Genomic DNA, 23,429 nt, shown 5'->3' with positions numbered 1-23,429 from the left:
CTCATAAAGTTCACAGCAAGAAGTCTGTGCAGCCTTCTTCCTTGGTCTGTAGTTGTCTTGCAATGAAGTCTCCTTCCTGTGTCCATTTAAATTAGTTCCTGGAAGCCACCGCCACCACATATTCAGCCAGCCTCTCAGCAGAGATGAAATTGTTTATTTCCACAAAATTTGTATATTTAAATGGTAAATTCTTGATATGGAGTGTCTCAACCTGCATTTACAGTGTACTTAGTACAATAAGGTATCAGTTGTGGTATACTCCATGGTGCTACTGTAATGCCAATAACCAGGAATCCTTTTATACTTTATGCTGGAACATATCTCTATATGTCTTTTTTTAAATTGTGAGCATTTGGGCCTACGTAAACACCCCCTTGTACTACAACTACATGGCATATGCCTTACCCTAAGAATTTTGCACTTGGACACAGTGTTAGCTATCACTAAAACAAGACATGGAATTTGGGAGCCGCCACATTGTAAGGAACCACAATGAAATTAAGGTGTCTGTAGGGTCTTGAGGATCCAGCTAACTCAGCTCTCGGCTCATTTATAAAAACAGATGTACCCATATTCTGCAGCCCTATTTACAGCAGTGCCTGTAGATCAGCAGCAGGCAGAAGAAAGAAGAGGCATGCCTCTCCTTCTTTTAGAAGTCAGACATTTAAAACTGTCCACAGTACCATAATCATGTTCAGTGGCATATGCCAATGCGAAACTAGATCTACTGAGGTCCAGCTGAGAGCCCAAGCAAAAAGCTGTGTCTTTGGGGTACAGTGTCTTACCACAGGCACATTCTGGAGTTGCCAGCAGCTATACTGACAGTTAAGATGACAAATTTAACTACTAATGCCAAAGATAGTGTGAGATTTGGCCTGCAGTCAAGTTTGGGGCTGTTCCCATTAGCATGCATGCTCTGTTTGGATGCAGTAAATAAAAACATACAAAAGATTCTGTGGACAAGAATTTACAGGAGATGTCTTGAGAAAATTCAGTGCTCTCCAGAAAATGACTTCCAGTATACAGAAAGAAGAATACAGGGATATCAATATTTCTGAAATATAGGGCATGAAAGAAATAATTAACCATATAGAGATAAAATTATTTGAAAGATTTTAAAATGCGAACTGATGGAATTTGAGCTCTTCTGATTTATCATGGATTTGAAATGGAGGCAACGTGAACTGGTCTGAACCCATTTTAGTTCTGAAATAATTATACATAGTTTTCATCTATTTCTGACACATGATTTTTCCTAATTTTTTTCACCATAACTTTTGCCAGTCCTATCTACAGCAGGAAAAGTTTACATCTGATGATTTTTATTGCTGGTGGATGTGCAGGACAACAATTGCCCAGATTATAAAGCCTTTATATTGTTCAAAGTCTCATGGCAATGTTGGAAAGACAGCAGTGAACTGGAAGATTACTGAAGAACAGAAATCAACACACAGTGGTTACATTCCAGAGGATCAATGGTGTTATTTAGGTACTATTGACAGTATTCTCCAAAGAAAGGTGATCTTATGAGTCATATCATATCATTTGCTGAACTTTTGATATTTGATTAGATACTATGTGTAATCCAAAGGAACTGCACATTTTCCTTTGAGACTGCAGAATAATTACCTTCTGCATTATGTATCTATATTGGTTTTATGTACTGAAACATTTGCCAGAAGATAGGTATGATTAAGCTCAGGATTAGGATGATTTGCATGAACAATTTGTTTGATTGATATGAAATCTGGAGAGAATACCTCCATTTATGCTTAAATTCTTAAATACCATTTCATGTTGGGTGTTTATTCTTGGGAGTAGCTATAATTTCACAGAAACATACAGTACACCTCCCACTAGTGAATAAAGTGAGCAGCATTTCAAAGAAACACTGTAGAGCTGGTAACTAATGCTTAGTGCTATTCCACTAATTAGCTGGCAGCTTAGCAAGTAGAATTAAGCAATTAATTTCCCCCACAATAGTGGTTAGTGCTTCCAGTGGACAGTGATGTATCACACAATCTACTTATTTCAGGAAGGGATAAGATAATAACATTCCAACATCAAATATTTGTATTTATGTTGTAACTTAAGGCAGTTAATGAGATGGGGAGTTGGGTTTATATAACAACTATTATAAGAAGTTAGAAAAAGCCTTCCCACATTAATTTTTATCTGTGAATTTCCTTCCAATTAAAGCTTGATCCAGTAGAAAACACTGAAATCTTTGTTGCTGGCTACAGTCTAGGGATCCTTTGGACAACAAAAACTTCTTCAATTATCCCTTGAGTATAACTATACCATGTCCTTGAGAGCAGGGAGGCTTGGTAAATTCAGTGCGTTTTATTCAAGTACGCCATTTACTGTGACATCCACTAAAGCCAGATAAACTCTGAGAACGTGAAGCATAACAGTTCTAATTTACTGTTCACAGGTAGTTTGATGGATAGGAAGAAAATGCAAGAGGCAGTTTGGCTTTCAGCCTGATGAAGCTTAGCTAGAAACAATTAGTTTCATGATTTGGAATAAATGTGTAAAGCCAGCAGCAAAACAACATCGATCGCATTCAGTTGCTGAATCTTTCAATTTATGGCAAATATAATTTAAAAGCCCGTGGCATTATTCATTGGTCCTGTTCAAAGACAAAACATTCATGTTCAACTGTCTAGTCCATTTGCTAAGGTGACCCAGTGCCTTATGGCACCAATCTGGGTAGTTTTTCCCCTTCGATCCATCTATATAAATTATTTTCTTGAAATCAAATAATCCTGTAGTAGCTCTATGCTTAGTGATGTCACGTACTCGCTGTCAATCTCAACCTGGAAATAATACTTTGGTCATAAAGGTGTTTTATTTCCTTCCAACATCCCAAGGCAAAAAAAAAAGTTTTCAACAATCATATTATAATAAGGTGTCAATAACCTAAGTATTGTAAATCAAATAAGCGTAGAGGAAGATCACATTCTCCTGATGAGTGTTTACTTTCCTCAAAAATACAAATGGCAGTGATTTTCCTGTTATCAATGAAAACTTTTACTAGAGAAAAAAACGTGATAGGAAATTCGTGCCTCAAATATAATAATGCTTTATTGGACTGTTGTTTAGATGTTCCAAAACGCTTCATGGCAAACTATTAAAACCTTTCTCTCTGTGCCTTGGTATCCTTGATTTGCCTCTGCATTTAAGAGGGATGGTTTAGAGTTCTGTAGTTAAGCTGCAGATGAGCTTTGCAGTTCAGGCAAATGCACAACCTCTTTATTACAGAGGAACAACACAACATATTCTCAACATTACAGATTCTTCTCTTTCAGTAAAAAGTTAGTTTTACACGAATTGAAAAGTGAACTGCTAAGTTATTTATGGATGAAGACTAAAATGTTTCTTCCATCAAAATAAAAAAATCTTTTCTAGGATTCTCTTTCTATGAGGTAACCAGAGTTTTTGCACAGCTAAAACTCAGTGATGTCTTAGGTAATGCTTATGTTGAAAGACTTTTAGGATTATGAGTTACTTTTCTCACAGTCTTCTTAACAGAAAACTTTTCCTTCAGCTGGACTTAGAAATAACGTATTATGTATTAAATACATCTCAAGAACTTCCTCTTAAAAACACACAAACCCAGGCTGCATTCACTTCTTGCTCACACTAGTGCTGAGGGAAGACTTCAGTTCAATCTAAGTTAATTCCATTTAAATTGAAGTAAATACACCTTTTCAGTGAACTAATTCTTGCTCCCGCTAAAATCATCTGAGTTAACTGCTGTGTGAATTGTTAGGCAGCATTCATGTTTGTATTTAATGAAAAGTAAAATCATAAAATTATGATAATGGTGAACTTCTCTTCTGAATCCAGAATTTCCTTCCCATTCAATTAATCTATGTTGTTTTTCAAAACTGTCCTTACAGCACTATTTGAGTAGTAACCCAATTCTTACATCTGTGTAGGAGTGCACATACCAGCCCTTTAATTACCTCCAGGGATGGCTGTTTAATTTTGGTAAGTACATACTTACCATTTTGATTTTCATGAAGTTTTACAGTAGTACAACACAGCACTATGGATGAAGTCATGGAACAAGCAGGTTATCAGGCTTTCAAGGTGTGCTAAATTATTTGGAAACAATTGCCACATCTGTGAGATGAATTTGTGAGATAGCCTCACTCATAAATACTTAGAATCCTTTTCTAGTTCTCATTCTATGGTTGAATTGTACCACAAATCTCTTTACTATCTGTTATTTAGACAGCTATTAAATCATTTATTTACCAAAAAAAAAGGTATACTACAGGGCACTATCTGTTTATGCTTTATTCCTTGTGCCTCATGGCACCTGGATATCATACCCTTCGGATAATAAATTCTGATATGTTTTCCATATAATAAAGGTAAATAGGAAGCACCATTAATAAAATAATGTTTAAACAGTAGCTTCTCGGTAAGAATGCTCTGGCTTAACTGTAATTTTGCTACACTATAGGTCATATGACAAATTTTTCTGTCCTAAGCCGAAGTTGTGCAAGAAATTCTATTATATTCCACTCTCCCTTAGAATAAAGTTCAACCATAAGACTTTAATCTCACCGCTTCCTGCACTGCTGTAGACTTCTGAAAGTCTGACAGTCCTCTGGCTTGGGTTGTATTCCCAGAAGAGTTATTTCTGAGAGCCATGACCTATTCGAACAGTGCATACACCTGTTTGTAGCATCTTCCAGTAGAATTACACTTTACTTTTTTTTTTTTAACCTTGACTTATTTCTTCACCTTGGTTTTGCAAACAGTAATTTTTCTTTGTGGGAAAGCAGACAGACGATGTGTGTTATGGAATTGCAGCAGTGCGTCCTCTGAAGCTGTGAAACATGGATAGCTTTCTTCCTTGAGACCATTTATCTATTTTTATATATATGCATGTCGGGGGGGAAATGTACTCAGCTCCATTTGTTTCTTGTGCTGGGGGTTCTCTATAAATAATGTAATTTGTTAGTGAAATTATCCTTTTACTTCTTGTATGAGGTGAGCATAGTTTTGTGTTATGAGATGCATCACAGGCAAGCTCTAAGCTGACTGGGGCTCCCACCAGAGCTATGGTTTAAGGATAGAGCAGCAGACAGGTACGCCTCAAGGGACTTAAAATCTAAATAAGGACAGATGGAGGAAAATTAAGGATAGAAGAAGCAAAGAGACATCTGTGGATGGTATAACTAACAAAGGCTAGTCCTTAACATCCCTGTAATATCTAATATCTTCTCTGACATCTAGAGCATAATTGCCTATTCTGTCAGAGGCAGCAGTAATAAGACTTTTCTTGAAGCCACTACTGCCTTCATGAAACTTGAGGCAATGTAATACCTTCGGAGTCTACTCTCTGTCAGATGTGTTGGAAATTAGCCAAGGAAATTCCTGAGGTGTCAGGCAAAGTGAATATGGCTGTGTAAGCTTCATTTTCTCAGGAGACCCACTTTAAGAAAAGGTAAATGCCTTACCTGGTGTCTCCCAGCAAGCAAATATCCCTGGGAGGTTTTGCCGGTGTCTTCTGTCGCCCAGCTCCATGCCCTTTCCCACAGAGTCCCACGGTACAAGGCCAAAGTCATGATCTGACCCTTCCTTTTCAAGTACTGCTGTTTGCTTTCTTTAGATTAGAACAACATACGTTATTTAATCGTATTTAAAACAGTCTGGTAACCTCATTATTTCTCCCCAAGCTGCTTTCTGAATTTGATGTCACTTGCAACTTACTGAGAAACCCTTTTTCTACTGTTGTTTTTCTGCCATTCATTAACCAATTCTGTCTTCGTTCTTTCTCTCTCAGCCACCTCCATTCTCTTTCATCTCACTTTATTTAATATCACTTTGAAGGAATGAAGAAGATTTAACAGTATTAGTGTGAGTGGTCAGAAGAACATGAGAAAAGATCATCATATAAGCAACAGAATATGGAATATGTTGCATCTGTGTTGGTTAGCTGACCTGTCAGTATACTGATATGCAAATCAACTGCTGTGGCTTGATTAGGTGAGATTCTGAGCACTTCTAAGTAATAACTGCTACCATGATCACATGGTGCAGAACTGAACCCAAAAAGTCCCAAGTAATGTGATATACAGAATCCTAAAATGTGAAGTTTGCTTCTCCATGGCTATTTTAACTGCAGATAATCACACCTGCACAGTAGGGCTATAAAAATGTTGTCTAATCAAAATCTTTCAAACCGTTTAATGACAGCATTTTGTTCTCTAGACCTGATTGAGATTCACAGGTTCCAGATGTGAGACAATAGAGGATCACTCTAATAACCTGGAGTCATCAGTGGTTTCAGTGGGACAGAATTTGAATGCAATTACAAATCCAGTTCTTAAAATCCACCTAACATAAACATGAGCCTTTCATGCATATCCCCTGTTGATATTTAACATCTGCAGTCTTTTTACAGAAAGCAGAGGGGGCTAAATGGATCATATGGAAAGAAAACTCTTACAACAACAAATAAGAAGAGAAGTTAATCAGTTGCAGGGAAGTAATTATTATCACCAGAGTAATTAGTATCACCAGAACAGTCTGACCCTTCAAAGTACTTGTCAGCTCTTCAAGGCTGTCCTCATACATAACAGACAAAAGGTAAAACACTTCCTTTGAGAATGCTACATCCCCAGCTTGCAAACATTTGCATCAAAGTTATTAGTTCTGATTCTTTGTGACATGGAGCCTAATTATATCTGAATATCTTCTCATAATAAGAGAAGTTACTGACACCATGTCAAAACCACTAATCTGTTCTGATTACATTTGGGTATTTTTTCAGGTTGCCCTGTTTTTTTCCTCTTCTGTATGATGCTTACACAGCATACCTCAGCATCTTTTCTTTCATTGCTCATTATAGTCTGCTCATCTGGGACCCGTGAAGTTATGTAAATAACAGAAGCAGAAAATTGTGCTCATGAGGACAATTTATCATCAACACTTACGAGTTGGTCTGGATGCCATCTTATAGCTTATTGCACTGTAAAAAGGAAGCTTTCCTTACTTAATATTTGTGCAGTGTTTTCGGGACAGAAAGGACCATAACGTTGCTGTGTTATAAGAGATCTGTGACCACTCAATAATTCTTGATTGCCTTTTGATCATACTGTGTCATCCTGGAGCTTTGCACTGTGATCAGAGACAAAACTGGGAAGGAGGAAGAAGCCCCAGCTGCTTCTGTTAAAGAAAAACTCCCAGTAGGCATTAGCAATGTGGAGTGCATGGTGAGCCCTAAAACATTTCTGTCTTACTGACTCTTCTGTCAACTAATAGGAATAGTAGCAGCATCACACCAGGAGCTCCGGAGCCCTTCTCTGCTGGTATCGTGCTGGTCATCTTTCCCAGCAGCTGTGCTGGGTGTCACCACTGGGAGCTGGGTAACAGCAGGTGCTTCTCACAGGGGCAGCACCTCTCCAGCCTTTAGGCAGACACCACCTCAAGTTCCTCAGGTGGTTTGGTTACTTCAGTTTGGTGCTCGGGTTTAGAACAAAAGTCCTAGAGGCTGGAGAGAGCTTGAGGATTTAGAAAAGCCAGGTTGTATTCCTCGGACTGCCCGTGTGACTTTGGACAGGCCGCTGTTCTCGTCTGCACCGCCAGTTACTGTCTGTAAAGAGGGGCTGCAGCTGAGGGGTATTACAAGTACTTCTGCTTGTGAGAAGCAGGGAAATCACAGAATCCCAGCATCATCTGGGTTGGAAAAGCCCTTGAAGATCCTCCAGTCCAACCATGAACCTCACCCTGACCATTCCCAACTCCACCAGATCCCTCAGCGCTGGGTCAGCCCGACTCTTCAGCCCCTCCAGGGATGGGGACTCCCCCCCTGCCCTGGGCAGCCCATTCCAACGCCCAACAACCCCTTCTGCAAAGAAATACTTCCTAAGAGCCAGTCTGACCCTGCCCTGGTGCAGCTTGAGGCCATTCCCTCTTGTCTTGGTGCTTGTTCCTGGGTTCAAGAGACTCATCCCCCCTCTCTGCACCCTCCTTTCAGGGAGTTGTAGAGGGCCATGAGGTCTCCCCTCAGCCTCCTCTTCTCCTGACTAAACCCCCCCAGTTCCCTCAGCCGCTCCCCATCAGACCTGTGCTCCAGACCCTGCACCAGCTCCGTTGCCCTTCTCTGGACACGCTCGAGTCATTCAATGGCCTTTTTGGAGTGAGGGGCCCAAAACTGAACCTGCTCATCGAGGGGCGGCCTCACCAGTGCCGAGCACAGGGGTAAGATCCCTTCCCTGTCCCTGCTGGCCACGCTATTGCTGATACAAGCCAGGATGCCATTGGCCTTCTTGGCCACACACCATGGGAACGGGGCTAACAGAAAGGAGTGACTGGGGATGAGGCTAGAGAGGACAAACCAAGGAGTTACAGCAGCTGACCGGCAAGGCTCCCCGCTTGGTTGAGGCTGGTCCTCAGCTGCCAACAGCTCTTCTCCCCCTTTTTGCATTCTACTACTCTGATGCAAGCGACTACTGCAACAGCTGGTACTTGACAGGATGTGTTCACAGAGTATTAGGAAGCCAAATCCCTTCAAAGAGATGCTTCGAGAGGTGCAAGAGCTCTCCAAAAGCACTGAGCGGAGGATAGGATGGAGGCAGAGCATCAGCCAGCACTGTGAGATTCAGTGTGATAAAGGCCAACGTGCCTTTAGACTGGCTCTTAGGAAGGATTTCTTTGCAGAAGGGGTTGTTGGGCGTTGGAATGGGCTGCCCAGGGCAGGGGGGGAGTCCCCATCCCTGGAGGGGTTGAAGAGTCGGGTTGACCCAGCGCTGAGGGATCTGGTGGAGTTGGGAATGGTCAGGGTGAGGTTCATGGTTGGACTGGAGGATCTTCAAGGGCTTTTCCAACCGAGATGATTCTGTGATTCTGTGCTCTCTGGCTGTGTGTCTGTGGATGAATTTCCGTAAAGAGGGAGATGCTGACACCAGTGCACCCAATGTGGAGAACCTCATGGGGGATGCTGTCCACAGCTCTGGCCAGCTCTTCTAGAGGAATGAACTGAGGCTGAAAGAGGTGGGAGTCCTTGAGTGATGGGGGGAAAAAAAGTGTGTAGCCACAGATGCTAAGAATTTGTCCAGCTTTCCCCAGAGAAGCAATCACAGGGAGACTGTAATTATAAATCTATTGACTCTGAGGAAATACTGCCTGCGTAAGGAAGAGAGGGAAGTGTTTAGGGTCAGCTTATGTTCTTTGGAGAGTGTTCTCGTTCTCTGGGAACAAGGCCATGAAGATTGTGTTTACCATTAACTTTACTGTAATTTCATGTTAGTTCACTTAAATCAGGAAAAAAGGTAAGCCTGTGATTATGAGTTGTTTTCACTTGGAGACTGTTCGTCTCAAGTTTTAATTTCAGAATCAGACTTAATTCAAAGTTCTGTCTTTGATAAACTGACTTTGAAATCCTTCTGAAACGAACAGAAAAAGCAGAAGTACCTACCTAGCTGTGTAATGAAAAAACTCATCAGATTGGGCTCTGGAGCACTATGAAGTTATGGCTCAAACATAGTTTTCTGATAGTTTCCAACAGCTCCTTTGTCTTCTAATTATTTAGTTCATTCTTTGTTTGTTTGTTTAAAGAAAAATGCCACTGCACAATGTGTCTCAGATATGTTCTTACAGCAATCACTTCCCTAGACTGACTTTATGCTCTGAAATGGAAGTATTTCCTTTTATCTGCTTAAAGGTATGCTTCAGTACAAGCCTCCCACAATTCTATTTCTTTTGGTAGAGATAAAAAGGATTTTAGGTTGCGTACCAACACCGTACTTATTTATACTTATATATTTTTTACATATTTATACTTATTTATAGATGTGTGTGTGTGTCTTAGGAAATTGCTCTCCTAAATAGTTCCTGTAGTACACTAATACGCTTAAAAGCTTTGCTAACCTGACATCCCTGTAAACAAAGACCATTATTTTCCTTAAATCCTTTTGCTTCCCACATCACACAAAAAGAGGACACTATAATGTGAGAACTACGTGCTACTCCTAGCATGGTTCTGCAGTCTTTCAGAGTCACTGCAATTCAGTGATAAGAATGCCATTTATTTTTAATTTATTCAGTCGACTGTTGAGTCATAGCTGGGATTTGATTTTTCTTTCAATGAGGCAAATTGACAGGGATAAGAAAAACACAGTTTCTCAGCAAAAGAAGTAACCCCAAGAACCTTGACAATTTCTACAGCCCCCCGCCCCCACTATTAGTGTTCAATATGTAACTCTCCAATTACTGTGTTTGCAAAGCAACTGTCAGGCTTGGGGAAGGTATAGCAACATAACTCATTACTGTCACTCAGAGCCTCTGGAGTTAGCACACGACGAATTTCACGTCCATCAGTTACTGGAGGCAGCTGGTATTATCTGCTAATCGATTCACTCAGCACAATGTCAGGCTTTGAGTTTAATCCCTAGCTGCTTGCTGTTTTGGAAAGATCAGACAGTAGGACAGCACTGAGGGGGTGCAGAAGGGATATGTGTGGAGCAAAGTACATGGGGGACAAAAGGGCATTCCAGATGTCGGAGAACAGGGAAACTGCATTTATTTTTTCAGCTGGTAGCAAATGAAAAAATTAAAAGATATATTTCTCTCTGACTGGATTACAAGAACACACAGAAACTTCAGGTAAAATGTCCAAAGCTCCATTTTAGTAGGTGTTTCACAAAGAAATAGTAAGCCATTTTGCAAGAGGTCTTACTGTTGAGGTAGTCTGAAACCTGGCTTGGAAAGCTAATTCTGGGAAGAGTGAGGATTCTCTCTGCAACAGCTTCTTCAGATACAGCCATCAGTTTTGCTGAGTGCTAACTCCTCCCTCAGCAACATTCCCACTGTTCATATTGACTCTGAGGGCTGTTATGATGCATCAAATCAGCAACTGAATAATTAGAGCAGCATAAACAAGACCTTCCTCCCTGTCTCATTCCTATTTATGGAACAGTGATTTTTCAGACCTCCGAAAAGGTTCATATTCCTAAGCAGGAGCTAGGGATCGCAGTACCTCCATCGCCCATAGGAGGTAATGGACTTTCTAACCATCCACTTCGTACACTCAAACTAGTCCTCACAAAGTCCTTTAGACTCTGAACCACAAATTGATCTTTTGCTCCCTTTTCGTTCTGGACAGCTTCTCCCTCAAGCTGATTTGGTTGTCTGTTAGCAAGGCACACCTCCAGGCATTTGGGAGGAAAAGATGTGGAGAAGATGTGCTGTGTGGCTGGCAGAACAGTTGGAGCAAAGCCAGTATCTACATCTGTAGAGAGGTAACCTGGGGAACACTATGGATTCACCAGAAACCACATTTATTTCAGATGTTTATTGGCTACTATCTGTTCTGAACCTGACTGAGGCCACACCTCGATGAGTGGGTTCAGTTTTGGGCCACTCACTCCAAAAAGGCCATTGAATGACTCGAGCATGTCCAGAGAAGGGCAACGGAGCTGGTGCAGGGTCTGGAGCACAGGTCTGATGGGGAGTGGCTGAGGGAACTGGGGGGGTTTAGTCTGGAGAAGAGGAGGCTGAGGGGAGACCTCCTGGCCCTCTACAACTCCCTGAAAGGAGGGTGCAGAGAGGGGGGATGAGTCTCTTGAGCCAAGGAACCAGCGCCAGGACAAGAGGGAATGGCCTCAAGCTGCGCCAGGGCAGGGTCAGACTGGCTCTTAGGAAGTATTTCTTTGCAGAAGGGGTTGTTGGGCGTTGGAATGGGCTGCCCAGGGCAGGGGGGGAGTCCCCATCCCTGGAGGGGTTGAAGAGTCGGGTTGACCCAGTGCTGAGGGATCTGGTGGAGTTGGGAACGGTCAGTGTGAGGTTCATGGTTGGACTGGAGGATCTTCAAGGGCTTTTCCAACTGAGATGATTCTGGGATTCCTTGTTTGCCAGTTCTGGCTCTTTGCACAGCGAACTGCGAACAGCAGAGTTTGTGCCCACCGACGCTACCTGGCTGCTGGCATGGGGGGGTGTTACAGAGGCTCTCAAATAAACAAGCAACCACCAAAAATTAAAAGCGTATTGTCAACACAATTAACTAGCCCTCTGCAAATTACATGTTGAAATGTCTGTGAGAGGAGAACAGAACAATTTCCTCGGGTTTAATGACAACCCAAAACGCTCTAACCTAAAAAGTGAGGGCTCTCAACCTTGAGGACCTTCTCAGGGCAGCATCCCAACCCAAGTCACCTCAAGGAGTTTCCTTGGGCGGCGTCCTGACTCAAGGGGAGAGTCCTCGACCGCAGTGTCAACGGGACAAGCTGCTCATGGACCAAGGGGGCTGTAGGAAGGGCAACTCCAAACAACCCTGCATTTTAGCCGGAGTGGACAAAACAGGCCATAAGGATGAGAAAATACAGACAGTTCTGCCAGTCACTTTTGCACCTGAATCTCAGTGTGCGTGTACTAGGCAATCAGAGATCGCTGTGGTGGGAGTGTACAGCATCAAAGAGCTGGTACCAGCTAGTCAGCACTGGGGGCTGTGGCTGTTGATAGTCTTAGCTACCCAGATTATCAGGGCTGAGAGCTTTTTGAGGAGATAAATTGGGCCCCTCCTTTCTTCCACCTCCCTGCTCAGATTGTAGATCTTATCCTTTTACAAGATGATTCCCAGCTTCTATCTCTGACTACACACTGGGTGGTGGTGGTAGGGGAGTTGCTTTCCCAGACTGGGAAGGTGCCTTATCCTGATGCTGAGCTGCTTCTTCCCCCCCCCCCCCCCCCCCAATTTTCTTCGCTGCTGCTTCTTTTCTTAAAGCAAACCCAGTCTTCCATATCTCAGGGTCAGGCTTTTTCAGTGACCACCGGTGAGTTGTGGGGCCTGTGTTTTCAGCCTGTGCCTGTATTTTCAAGACCTTTGCTGTTATCCCATGCCTAAACTGTGTATCATAAAGTGAAGCACCTGGGATAAAGGTCTGGGTCACACAGTAAGTTTCTAAAAGTTGGTAACAAGCCTAACAGGTCAGGACTAGGGCCTCACACCCTGAGTATCTGGCACAGTTAACGTATGATGGGTAGCCTGCTATTAGCACTGACAATACTATATTTACTGGGCACTGGGTACAAAAATGCTTATCTAGTTACGCTGTATGAGTGTGTTTGGGTTTAAACCAAGGTGATACTAAAATCTGTGTAGTGTAGTTCTCATTTCATAGGTGCAACGGGCCTCTGCTTTGGCTACACCTCTGTGTAACCTTGAGTAAACGACTTTGTCCCTGAGTCTCAAAGGTACTTGGTCCTTCATTATTACTGTGCTTCTGTGGAATCCCAGCCCTGAATTAGGTTCTCTGGAGGAGATGTCAAGACAACTTGATATCTTGATCCCTGGGCAATAGCCAAACAAAAAGCCAGGAGTTAGGAATGAAATGCGGAAGGCGTCCTTTATCTGTGCTCAGAATCCTAACTTATTAATGTGGCCCTGGGGAGTTTTTCAATTTTTTCTGTTACTAAATGAACAGAGAGAAAGAGAGATACCCAGTAGCCTACACTTACAAACACATACCCAGGGTCTGGTTGTTGTTAGGGGAAATCATTGCCCAGTCTGATTGAACGCAGAGGTCTGATTCCCTCTCGTGGGACTGGCAGATTTGTGCCTCCTAGGGAACGTTTCTTTCATTCGCTCATTGAGCCATTTACTGATACTGGTTGCACCAGTCTAAACCTGAGTCTCCATCCTAGAGGTGGGTGCCCTCACCACCCACTCACGGGGTAAATGGTTTGGCCTTTCTGTGAATATGATTTGAGCGTGTACACATTTGTATACATGCAAAAGCATGCTCAATGAATACTTCAGAAAAAAGAGTTATTCTGAAGATCTTGCTCTCAAGAAGGAAAGTGTAAGAGGAAAGGTCATTTCACTGCTTATTTAGGGGTCACTCCTATGCTCTCTGGAGGGTTTTGTATGTACTCAGCGAGAAGAAATACAGGTATTTAGACAGAAATGTTGAGGTTATTACTGGGATCCAAAGGATGATTTGGAGGGCAAGTAGGTGCCTAACTACCACTTCATCTTGGCTTTCATCTTTGTCTTGTCCGTAAAATGGCAATAACACACTCAGGTTTGAGGGCTTTTAGTGTTCCTCAGAGCTCAGACAGGATCTTTCATTGCACTCCTCTTTTTCATTTCATTTCATTTCATTTCATTTCATTTCATTTCATTTCATTTCATTTCATTTCATTCAGTTGAGTTCTTCCCAGAATGGGAAAGAAAGTGCTGCCAGAAGCAAGGCAGAATATGTGCTGGAGGACAGAAATGTTGTCAAGAAAAATAGTGTAGTTTGGTAGTTTTGAGACAAAGTAGTTGGAGACATCCACCTTCCTTGTTTTACAGCTTATAGGCTTAAAGCTGGATCTAAGCAGGAACTTTTAGTGCCTGGCTGAAGAAGGGAATTACCGTCTGTGTTAAGGGATGAAGTTCTCTGTGTAGGGGCTCAGGAGAATTAAGCAGGTATGTGCCCAGGATTCAGGGTAGGTGGCACATTTTGGGAAAGGCCCTGCAGAAAACTAATGAGCAACACCTTCAGGAGGAACGTTTGTAAAACTAATTATCTCCTGACAGATACAGGCACAGATGACTGTGCACAGTTCAGTGTCAGGATAAGTGTAGGATTCACAACATACCATTTGCTCTCACTCTTTTCCTTTGAGTGCTGATAAATGCTTTGGCCTTTCTTTGAAAGCATGTCCAGCTTGGGTGCTGCTCCACTGCTTTACAGATAAAGTACTCACCCAGGGAGTGTGAGACCTGTGTTCTTGCTCCTTCTGAGATCAAAAGGCTTAAAGCTATTCTTCCATTTCCATACCTTCACCGCCACGCTAAAAAAAAGCTAGAATGATTGCAAGGAAACGCTAGACTGGAAGGACTTGTAGGGTCTCCTGTGGCACTCCATGTTGATAAAACACCTTTCCTGGGAGCAGAGGGGACCAGAGCTGCTGCCTGTTCCCTTACAGCCAAGCTCTGCTCCCCCTTTTGCTGCAGCTGATGGTACCACACCACCCAACCCTGCAAGGATGGCTTAGGCAATAACACTGGAACAGGGATCAAAACTCATTCTGTTGAGCTTAAAATAGTTTGGTTTAAATTCACAGCCAGAAATAAAACAAGCTTCTGAGAAGCACATTTGGAGCCTCGCTATTGTCTGTTGCCAAACTGTGTTTCACTGGTTTTGCTCCAGTGTGCTCTAATCACCTTTTGTGTGGCTGACCAGAGGTTTATGTCTGCACTTTCCACTTCTAACTTGCAGCTTTATAGAGTAAGTTTATGGAAAGAGGTATCCGCCTGATCCTTTTTTTTTTTTTTTTTTTTTTTTTTGAGGGGCTTTATTCTGAGAAGCAGCACAGTTTATTGCCTCAAGTTCTAACAGAGGAAGGAAATTCCCCAAATACGGTAAGATCTTGCAAGGACTTTAGAGACTAAATGGCCTGTCTAAAATAGCACAGCAGCTTTAAGGGAAAGTTGGATTCTAAGGTATAGTCCAGTGACTTAGCTATAAACCCAGTTTTTCTCTGAGGACTAGAAGACTTGCTGAGGTTTCCAGAAATATTTCAGTGCTTTGACTGAGATCCTTCACAAAACTGATCATGCAAGGGTGGCACCTGCAACATACAGATACCAGCAGTTCCTGTTATCCCCTTAGATCTTCACTGGAGTCTCTTCCAAAATCTCCCCTCCTCGAAGAAATGAAGGACCCACCAACCCTCTGGGTTAGTCTCCAGTCCTGTGGAGTAGCTGGCAGTGGGAGCTCTGTAAGTGTCCGTAGAGGACAACTGCAAATGCTAGAGACAGACTTTTCTCCACAGCTATAGCTGAGCAGCCCTATGAAGTGAAGTCAATGGCTCTCATGGCAGCGACTGCAGCAATTATTCCCAATTAGCAGCTGCTTTTCTTTAGCCTTTGACAATAAGGACTTTATTTACAAACAGAAATGGACATTTCTAGAAATAGAGGTGGTAGAGGTCCCGCGGAAAGCTTTCGGTATCTCCCTCTACTTGCTTGTGCTCAAATCAGATGCAGAGCAGCTGCTCTGAGTCCAACCTCCTGACTCCTGCGCCAGCGAAGGGCTGGCTTTGATCTCTCCTCAATAAACAAATACAAGAAAGGCTTTTTCAGAGGATGGGGCAGTCCTGTTTCCAGGTAACCACGTCCTTTCCTCATTGATCACTATGGAAACCTGATTCCCTCCTTCTGTTTCCTCTAAATGAGAAAGCATGTTGCCCTGCTAGCAGAGAGAGGAGCACTTTGATTTCCTATTCCAGTCCTTGACTCCACAATAGCAGAGGGTCACTTCCAGTTCTAATGCGAGGCGCCTAAATTTCAGCAATGTTGAAACAGACACTCCAGGCAGTCTCGCAGCCGCTTCAAAATAACCTGCTCAAAATTCACTGAAAAGAAACAAAAGCCTTTTTTCTTAGAGAATTGTGCTGTTATGCACAAAGACTCCCGTGCCTTCCACCAGCCCTTCCTCGCTGTTTGGGCATTTCTGCCTACAGATTAATTACCCTCATTCTTGGCAGATGCAAAGGAGTTTTGGAAGACTTTCGTCATGAACTTGAACTGGTCTAATGTCAGGAGGAAAGTTTGTGAGAACATGGTTCCTGTCTTAAGGAGGGTTTCCCAAATCGACTCCTGTCTGCATTTGTTCAGGTCTCATTACGAGCTGACATGGAGAAGTGGCATTACAAAAATAAAGACATACTTCACCTTTTGTTTTGGTCAAAATGCCCACCAGACAGTACTGATTTCACTTAACGCTTCCAACTCCACTTCAGATGTTCCCTGTTTAGAACAAAAAAGAGAGGCAGCAGCAAGTCTCAGGCTCCCAATCATGATCAGGTGCTTAACTGTTGTGGGAATGCTTTTGACCACAAACACATGATTTTTTTTTGTTTCCAAAGGTTTCAAGGATTCAGTCTCATGATGTTATTTAAGTCCTGTGATATTCAGTGCTTTTGGTAACATAAAGATCTGTGGTTTTCTTTCTTGGTAATCCCACCATGGGCATGCAGTTGTTAAAATATACAGTGGTATGTCCTATCAGCACCTCCTATGAGAATATCAGCATTTTCCCCTACTTTCTAAGCTTGTGTACTGAGATCTTATCTTCCCACACATTTCAATTTGTATATTTATGTGTCTTTTATCCTGGGATCTTTGCAGGTCTGCAGCCATAGATGACATTCTCCATTCCCCCTCAAATTGCTTTAAATCTAAAGACATCTGGAGTTTCAGACAACAAGTAAAACAAAACAGCCCTGTCCTGTTATTAGCTCTGATGACAATCAGAGAATTAGTTTCCAGTCTAATAGGTTATTTCCAACAAAATTACATTACTCTCTTAAATTGCTGCCACGGAGGTTGGGGTTGGAAGAACCATGGGCAGACAGTATTTTCCTCCTCTGCTTCATGTTGCTTTAACATGATTTTTCATATTGAAATTCCTAATTTCAAGACAAGAAGAGTCTTCCAGTGAAAAGCTTGCACTGAAAGCCAAGAGTTTCAATATTTTTGCATAAAATTATGAACATTGAATAGCTTGCTCTGGCTGGCATTCTCTTGGGTTTTCTTTTTAAGTTTTTGAGTGATCTAAAAAAAAATTATTATTTTACCTGATCTTCCTCTGGATACTTTTAAGACCACTTTGTGTCCCCCTCCAGGCATGCTAGAGTTGAAACTGGCAGAGACCAGTAACACACTATGTGCAGTGCTGGTCCAATTCTATTTTTAGATAGACGCAAGGAGAAGCAAATATGGCACAAGCAAAAAGCCAGAGAGCTTTTCCTCAAAGTGTATTGTCAGAGGCTTTCTCTCTGCAAGAGAAGCCAGTCTTGCAGGTCTTGGGAGAGCTACCTATATGAGTTTTGTTAGAGACTTCAAAGGGCCAGGATTTCACTCCAGATGAAAACTTTGGAAACGAGCCTCGCTTTGGCCACTGCATCAAAGGACTGGAGTGATGTAAAACAAAATCTAAAAGCCCCTTCTCTGGTCTAGAGGATGACTCCCTCCAGCAGAGACATCACGTAAAACAGCACACAGCCTCACTCCAGGTGCCTGCTCATTGCTTTCCTTTGACGGGTGCCCATTCCGGTTTAAGAACAACTCCAGGACATGGAAAGATCCACACTTTGAATAAGATGAGACTGCATTCCTTGTCTCTGAAGTGTCACCTCTTCTCAGCACAAAGGTTCCGTCCCCAGAATGGTACAAGCTTGTGAACAACACCATAGAAAAAAATATGCTTTCCCCTTGCATGCCCATAGCATGAAGTACAGGTCGAAGAAGATATTCTAGAATTGTACTGTCAGATGCTAATTGTTTTGTGTTATTGAAAGAGCATCTGTTGTGGTAATCCGAGTTGCTATTTCATATATTATAATAATTAACATGTAAAAAAAATACTCAATGTATCCTTCTAACTTCCAGTAACTGTCCTTTTTGACAGGCAGCACATTCCCCTTTGTGATAAAACTAACCATGAGCCAGCTGGAGAGGAGACTAAAAAGGGGGTTCTGATTCTCTTATCAAGCCCCATTTTGGTTTCACATCAACCTTAGTTACGGTTTTTGGTTTTATGCTGCAGTAGCAGAACACGCAGGAGCAGCAGCGCTGAAGGGCTCTTTGGGTTGCTGTCATCTCATCAGGAAGAGCAGCTGTTTACATAAAGGTGGGCTGGGGATTTGGCAAATGGAATACAGCTCTAGGCTTGGCGAGTTCTCCATCCATGTTCAGGCTTGGAGAGAGCGCAGAAACTCTCTTAACTGCTACATTTTGTGTGTGTGTGTATGTAGAAGTGTGTGTGCACACACATATTCGTGTTCTGATAACTTACAGGCACAATTTCCTGTGATAATAGGAGGAAAAAGAACTAGAGTTGGGTTCTTGAAGCAGCCACCTAGGAGAGGTGACTCTTGGGATCAATGTCTGCTGGCAGCGTACGCCTGCCACGTGGAGATGCTCGCCCTGCACCCTCCGGGTGAGCTCCAGGACCAGCACAACTGGCCGTGCAGGATTCCTGATAAATATCCAGGATGAAAACCACTGCATTAAGGATCAGGAGTGCTCCGGGAGCACAGAGGTGCTGCCTCTCAGCATGCTGAGCTCCGCAGGCATCCCGGCACGTTTACAGCCAGCTGGCCTCTCCGCCCAGCGCTGCCTCGAGCACACAATATTCCTTCTGCCCCTGTTTTCACAGTTGCAAAATGGATTTCACAACACAACTGAGGATTTAGAAATGGTTTTATTTGTGGCTGCTCCCCCACATATCTTTTCAAACCTCAGCATTCTCGTTTTAATGTTCCGGTGTTTGTTGGCAAAGGGCAAAGTAAAAATCATAGGAAGAAAAGCAACAAATCCATTTCTTTTCCTCACAGAAAACATAAACCAAAAAGCTTCTTAGTAAAGATCCCTTGCACTCCAGTAACTAATGTTGATTTCAAATATCAATATTTGAAATAGAAAATAAGTTTACAGAACCAAAATATATTTTTAACAAAGCCACACAAATGATTTGAGGATATTTTCAAAATCTATTTTTTGTTCAGTTCTTTGCGAAGTAACTGTTTTGGCCAGCTTTGGAAGATGTGCTAGTGATTTGTGCATCAGAAAGAGAGTAATATAGACAATCACCTAGACAGTAAGGCTTAGCTTGTGAATGTTTGCAGAACAGAACTGGGAATCTTAGATGGAAGCACTACAGAAATAGAAAAAAAATATCACAAATCCTACAGAAAACTCGTTCTGTAGTAGGGCTAAAGTTTATCCTGACTGGTAGGAAATATGAAGCTTTTCAAAAAACCAACACACAAGCAGAATCAAAGCAAGTAAACAAAATATTAAAGAACTACTGTAAAACAGTGTACTGTATAAACCCAAAAAGGGTCACTTTGTCTCTTAGCTGTTGCTGCCTTCATAGAAACTTAGTGGCACTGTATGCAGAGTTTAGAAGTGCCCAACTCACTTGGATGCTCCTGAAAATGTTATCCATGAGCCACCATGCCATTTTTTATAAGTTTACTATTCCTTAGAAAATAGGCCAGTGACTAACCCTGTCTGTAACAGCCAGTACCAGAAACTTCAAAGGAGATCAATGCCTGAGTAGGTCCTTAACCTACCTGAGCCACTCGCTTCCCTCGTCGGGGAAAGGCCGGTTTGTCCCACAGGGGTTGCAAGGAAGGGACAAGCCTCTGAGGATCTCAAGTCTCATGTCACGTAACCCCAAAATCTTTGTGAAAATTTCTGCCACTGCAAACAGAAGCTAAATTGGGAACCTGAAGGCAAACACATTATATACGAGAGAAGAACTTTAGGTACATGCAGATAGTTTTCTCATCCTTTTTTAGCCTCTTAGTGCAGTGTAATTTCCCTTTGTTCCAGCAGGTAGAGCTCTGGCTTCAGATATTTTCCAGAAAAGCAGCTGGTCTATTCATTTGGGTTGAGCACTCTCTCCCCTACTGCATGATTTTGTGTTTTAGGTTAGAGCTTTGAAAAAACAAATCCAAATCGAAGCAAAAGCATTCTGCTTGCACTTCCATAATTGGTAGGAAGCTAAAACTGGGATCCCATCAGCTGGACAAACCTTAATCTCACTGTGACAACTGTAAGACTCCTCACAGGCAAATACTTAGTGACATGGGCTGAAGTTTCCCACCGACACCGAGCCATGTGGTGCGGGGACACGCTGAGGGAAGGATCCATCCGGAGGGACCTGGGCAGGCTGGAGAGGGGGGACGGGCCAACCTCATGGAGTTCAACAAGGCCAAGGGCAAGGTCCTGCCCATGGGTCGGGGCAATCCCCAGCACAAATCCAGGCTGGGCGAGGAGGGGATAGGGATAGGGTGAGGGGTAACGGGTTTAAACTGACAGAGGGCAGATTTAGATGAGATCTAAGGCAGAAATTGTTCCTTGTGAGGGTGGTGAGGCCCTGGCACAGGTTGCCCAGAGAAGCTGTGGCTGCCCCCTCTCTGGAAGGGTTCAAGGCCAGGCTGGACGGGGCTTTGGGCAACCTGGGCTAGTGGAAGGTGTCCCTGCCCGGGGCAGGGGGTGGGACTGGATGGGCTTTAAGGTCCCTTCCAACCTAACCCAGCCCATGATTCTATGAAGAGCTCTGCTAACAGCCTGACTATCTCAATGAAAAGGGTGCACTGTGAGACAACATGAGGAGACATGATTTTCTGTCATAAACAGAGAGATGAAACATCCGCTCCCTTTGAACTCCTGAAGCATCATCAGCAAAAACAAAACCAGATTTCTTTTCCCCAAGAAGGGACAGAAAGGAAACTCCTCAAGATGGATGGTAATCCTGTGGATTAATGTATTTTTAAATTTTTTAGGTAGGACTCCAAATACAGAGCAAAAAAGAATATGGAAAACTCAGCTTTTTGAATATTTTTTTTAAATTATTTTTTTAAACATTTGTTTAAACAGTATTTAAAGTTTTTTTCCCCTAGATTGCCGATGTATTTCTTAAGTCAATCAGAACTGGCAGGTTTAGATAAAGACTCACCACACCCATATTGCTGTTCCCATTTGTGGATTATCATGGATAGTTTATAACCCAAAAATATAACGTTTGTTGACCCAGCCTTTTCTGGACCCGGACCAGGCCTGCAGTGACTATTACACAGATGTTTACTGGCTGGAGAGAATTAGATCTCTGCTCTTGTTTCAGCTTCTGATGAATGTCTGTATGAGAAAGAGAAACATCCCGAGTGCTGCTTCCCGTGAGAGAGCTCACACTGAACATGAAGATTGAATCACAAGACATTGTCTCTGCAGCTCAGCCCTGAGTTGTGGTGCCAGACAAGTGAGGGGGGTGGTTTCTCTCTACAGAAATCTGAATGCAGGTACACACTGCCTCAGCGACACCTTTGGAGTCTGAATCAATAAAATATCTTTGGATAATGAATAAACCTCTAAACACAAAGAGACAACTATTTGGATTTTACTACCCTTTCTGGATTTAATTGATAGCCTTATGATAATTTGTTTCTTCCTTTTGAAGAATATCAGTCCCACTCAAGGCTTAATGCTTCTGTAGCAGAACTGTAATTATTGAGCTGTTTGAAATTGCTTACAAGTCACAGTTAGAGGCCGTGCAGGCAAATATGAATATTGGGTATTATAAAGAGAAAGAATGCCATTCAGAATGCCTCCGGTGCTATGGGAAAGAGAAACTGAACCGACGCGCTCTGACATCAGTGAACAGTGGTGTTTTCAATGCAGGCGACGTTAATTGTATTGCTTTTCACAGAATTACTGTGGCAAGTGCAATTTGTTGGGGCTGAGTTCTCAAATGGTAGAAATTAGTGTAGTTCCATCAAAATGAATCTATGTTTGCAGAGGATCAGAGCAGTGGCGTTTTGCTTTTTTTTCCCGGCAGCCTGCTGATATTATATCATTTTACTCTGCTACCTTTCATTATCGACATCAGTTGATAACAGTTCTTAACATGTTTGGGCCATTCAGGCACAGCAGAGCTGCACATGCTGGCTTAGGCAACGCCAGAGATGATGCGTTAGCCTCAGTAGTATGTCTTCTTTAATCCAATATTAGAATTGCCATGGAAACCTCTTAGCAACATGGAAGATGAAAATGGAACAAGAAAGGAAAGATGCAGTCAGCTCAAATGACAGTTCTAGGGGCAAAAAACTCAAACCCACATAAACTTACTAGCCTTGGGAAAACACGAGAAAAAAAACTGAATTGCATCGGAGAAGTTTGCCGTTCAGATTCCTACGTGGATATCTCCTTGTGTTTTTCACATCCTGCTGCTTTTCGTGCTGTCCTTCAGCCCTTGCAGAGGCTTGCTTTTGCCTCCTGGGGAATGGCAGGTAATTCTGGTACTTTAGAAGTATCTCATTGTTTCTCTGCGGCTGGCCATCCTTTTTTTTCCTGTTTTTAATGCTGGGAATTTCCTTCTCAGAGTCTGTATCATCCTATAGAATACACTGAACATGGAGCAATATACATTTATTCAGTCACTGACAAATGGTTCTTCTGTGGTTTGACAGATTCTGACTGCATGGGCAAGGTTTGAAAGATGATTGATGAGGTTGGATAGCTAGACTGGCACATGTTGAAGGTGCCTGAGGAAACACCTCTAACACAGGTGCAGATAAACCTCACCTCCGAGTTGGTTAGACATGAATCAGCTCCAGCCTGGGAACCATGGAGCCATGGGAACATCCAGGACAATGCAGAGGTTGAATATTGACTATTTACATTCACTGGAGCACAGCCCTGAGACTACATGGGCATAATGGCCTTTCCACCCAGCTCAGGACTTCTGTAAAGAAACTTGAATTTGTCCTTTTTGTCCCTTGGAGATGTCCTGCATTTCAGAGGCCCAGTGTTTAGTGTTTTCTGAGAAATCAGCTGCTGATTTTGCTCCGTACTGTTAAAAATATTTCTAACTCCATTCACCTGCCTATACACACTTGAGTCTCAC

Source organism: Strix aluco, chromosome 5 (genome assembly GCF_031877795.1).
Source record: "Strix aluco isolate bStrAlu1 chromosome 5, bStrAlu1.hap1, whole genome shotgun sequence".
NCBI lineage: Eukaryota > Metazoa > Chordata > Aves > Strigiformes > Strigidae > Strix > Strix aluco.
Note: the sequence above shows the minus strand (reverse complement) of the source record.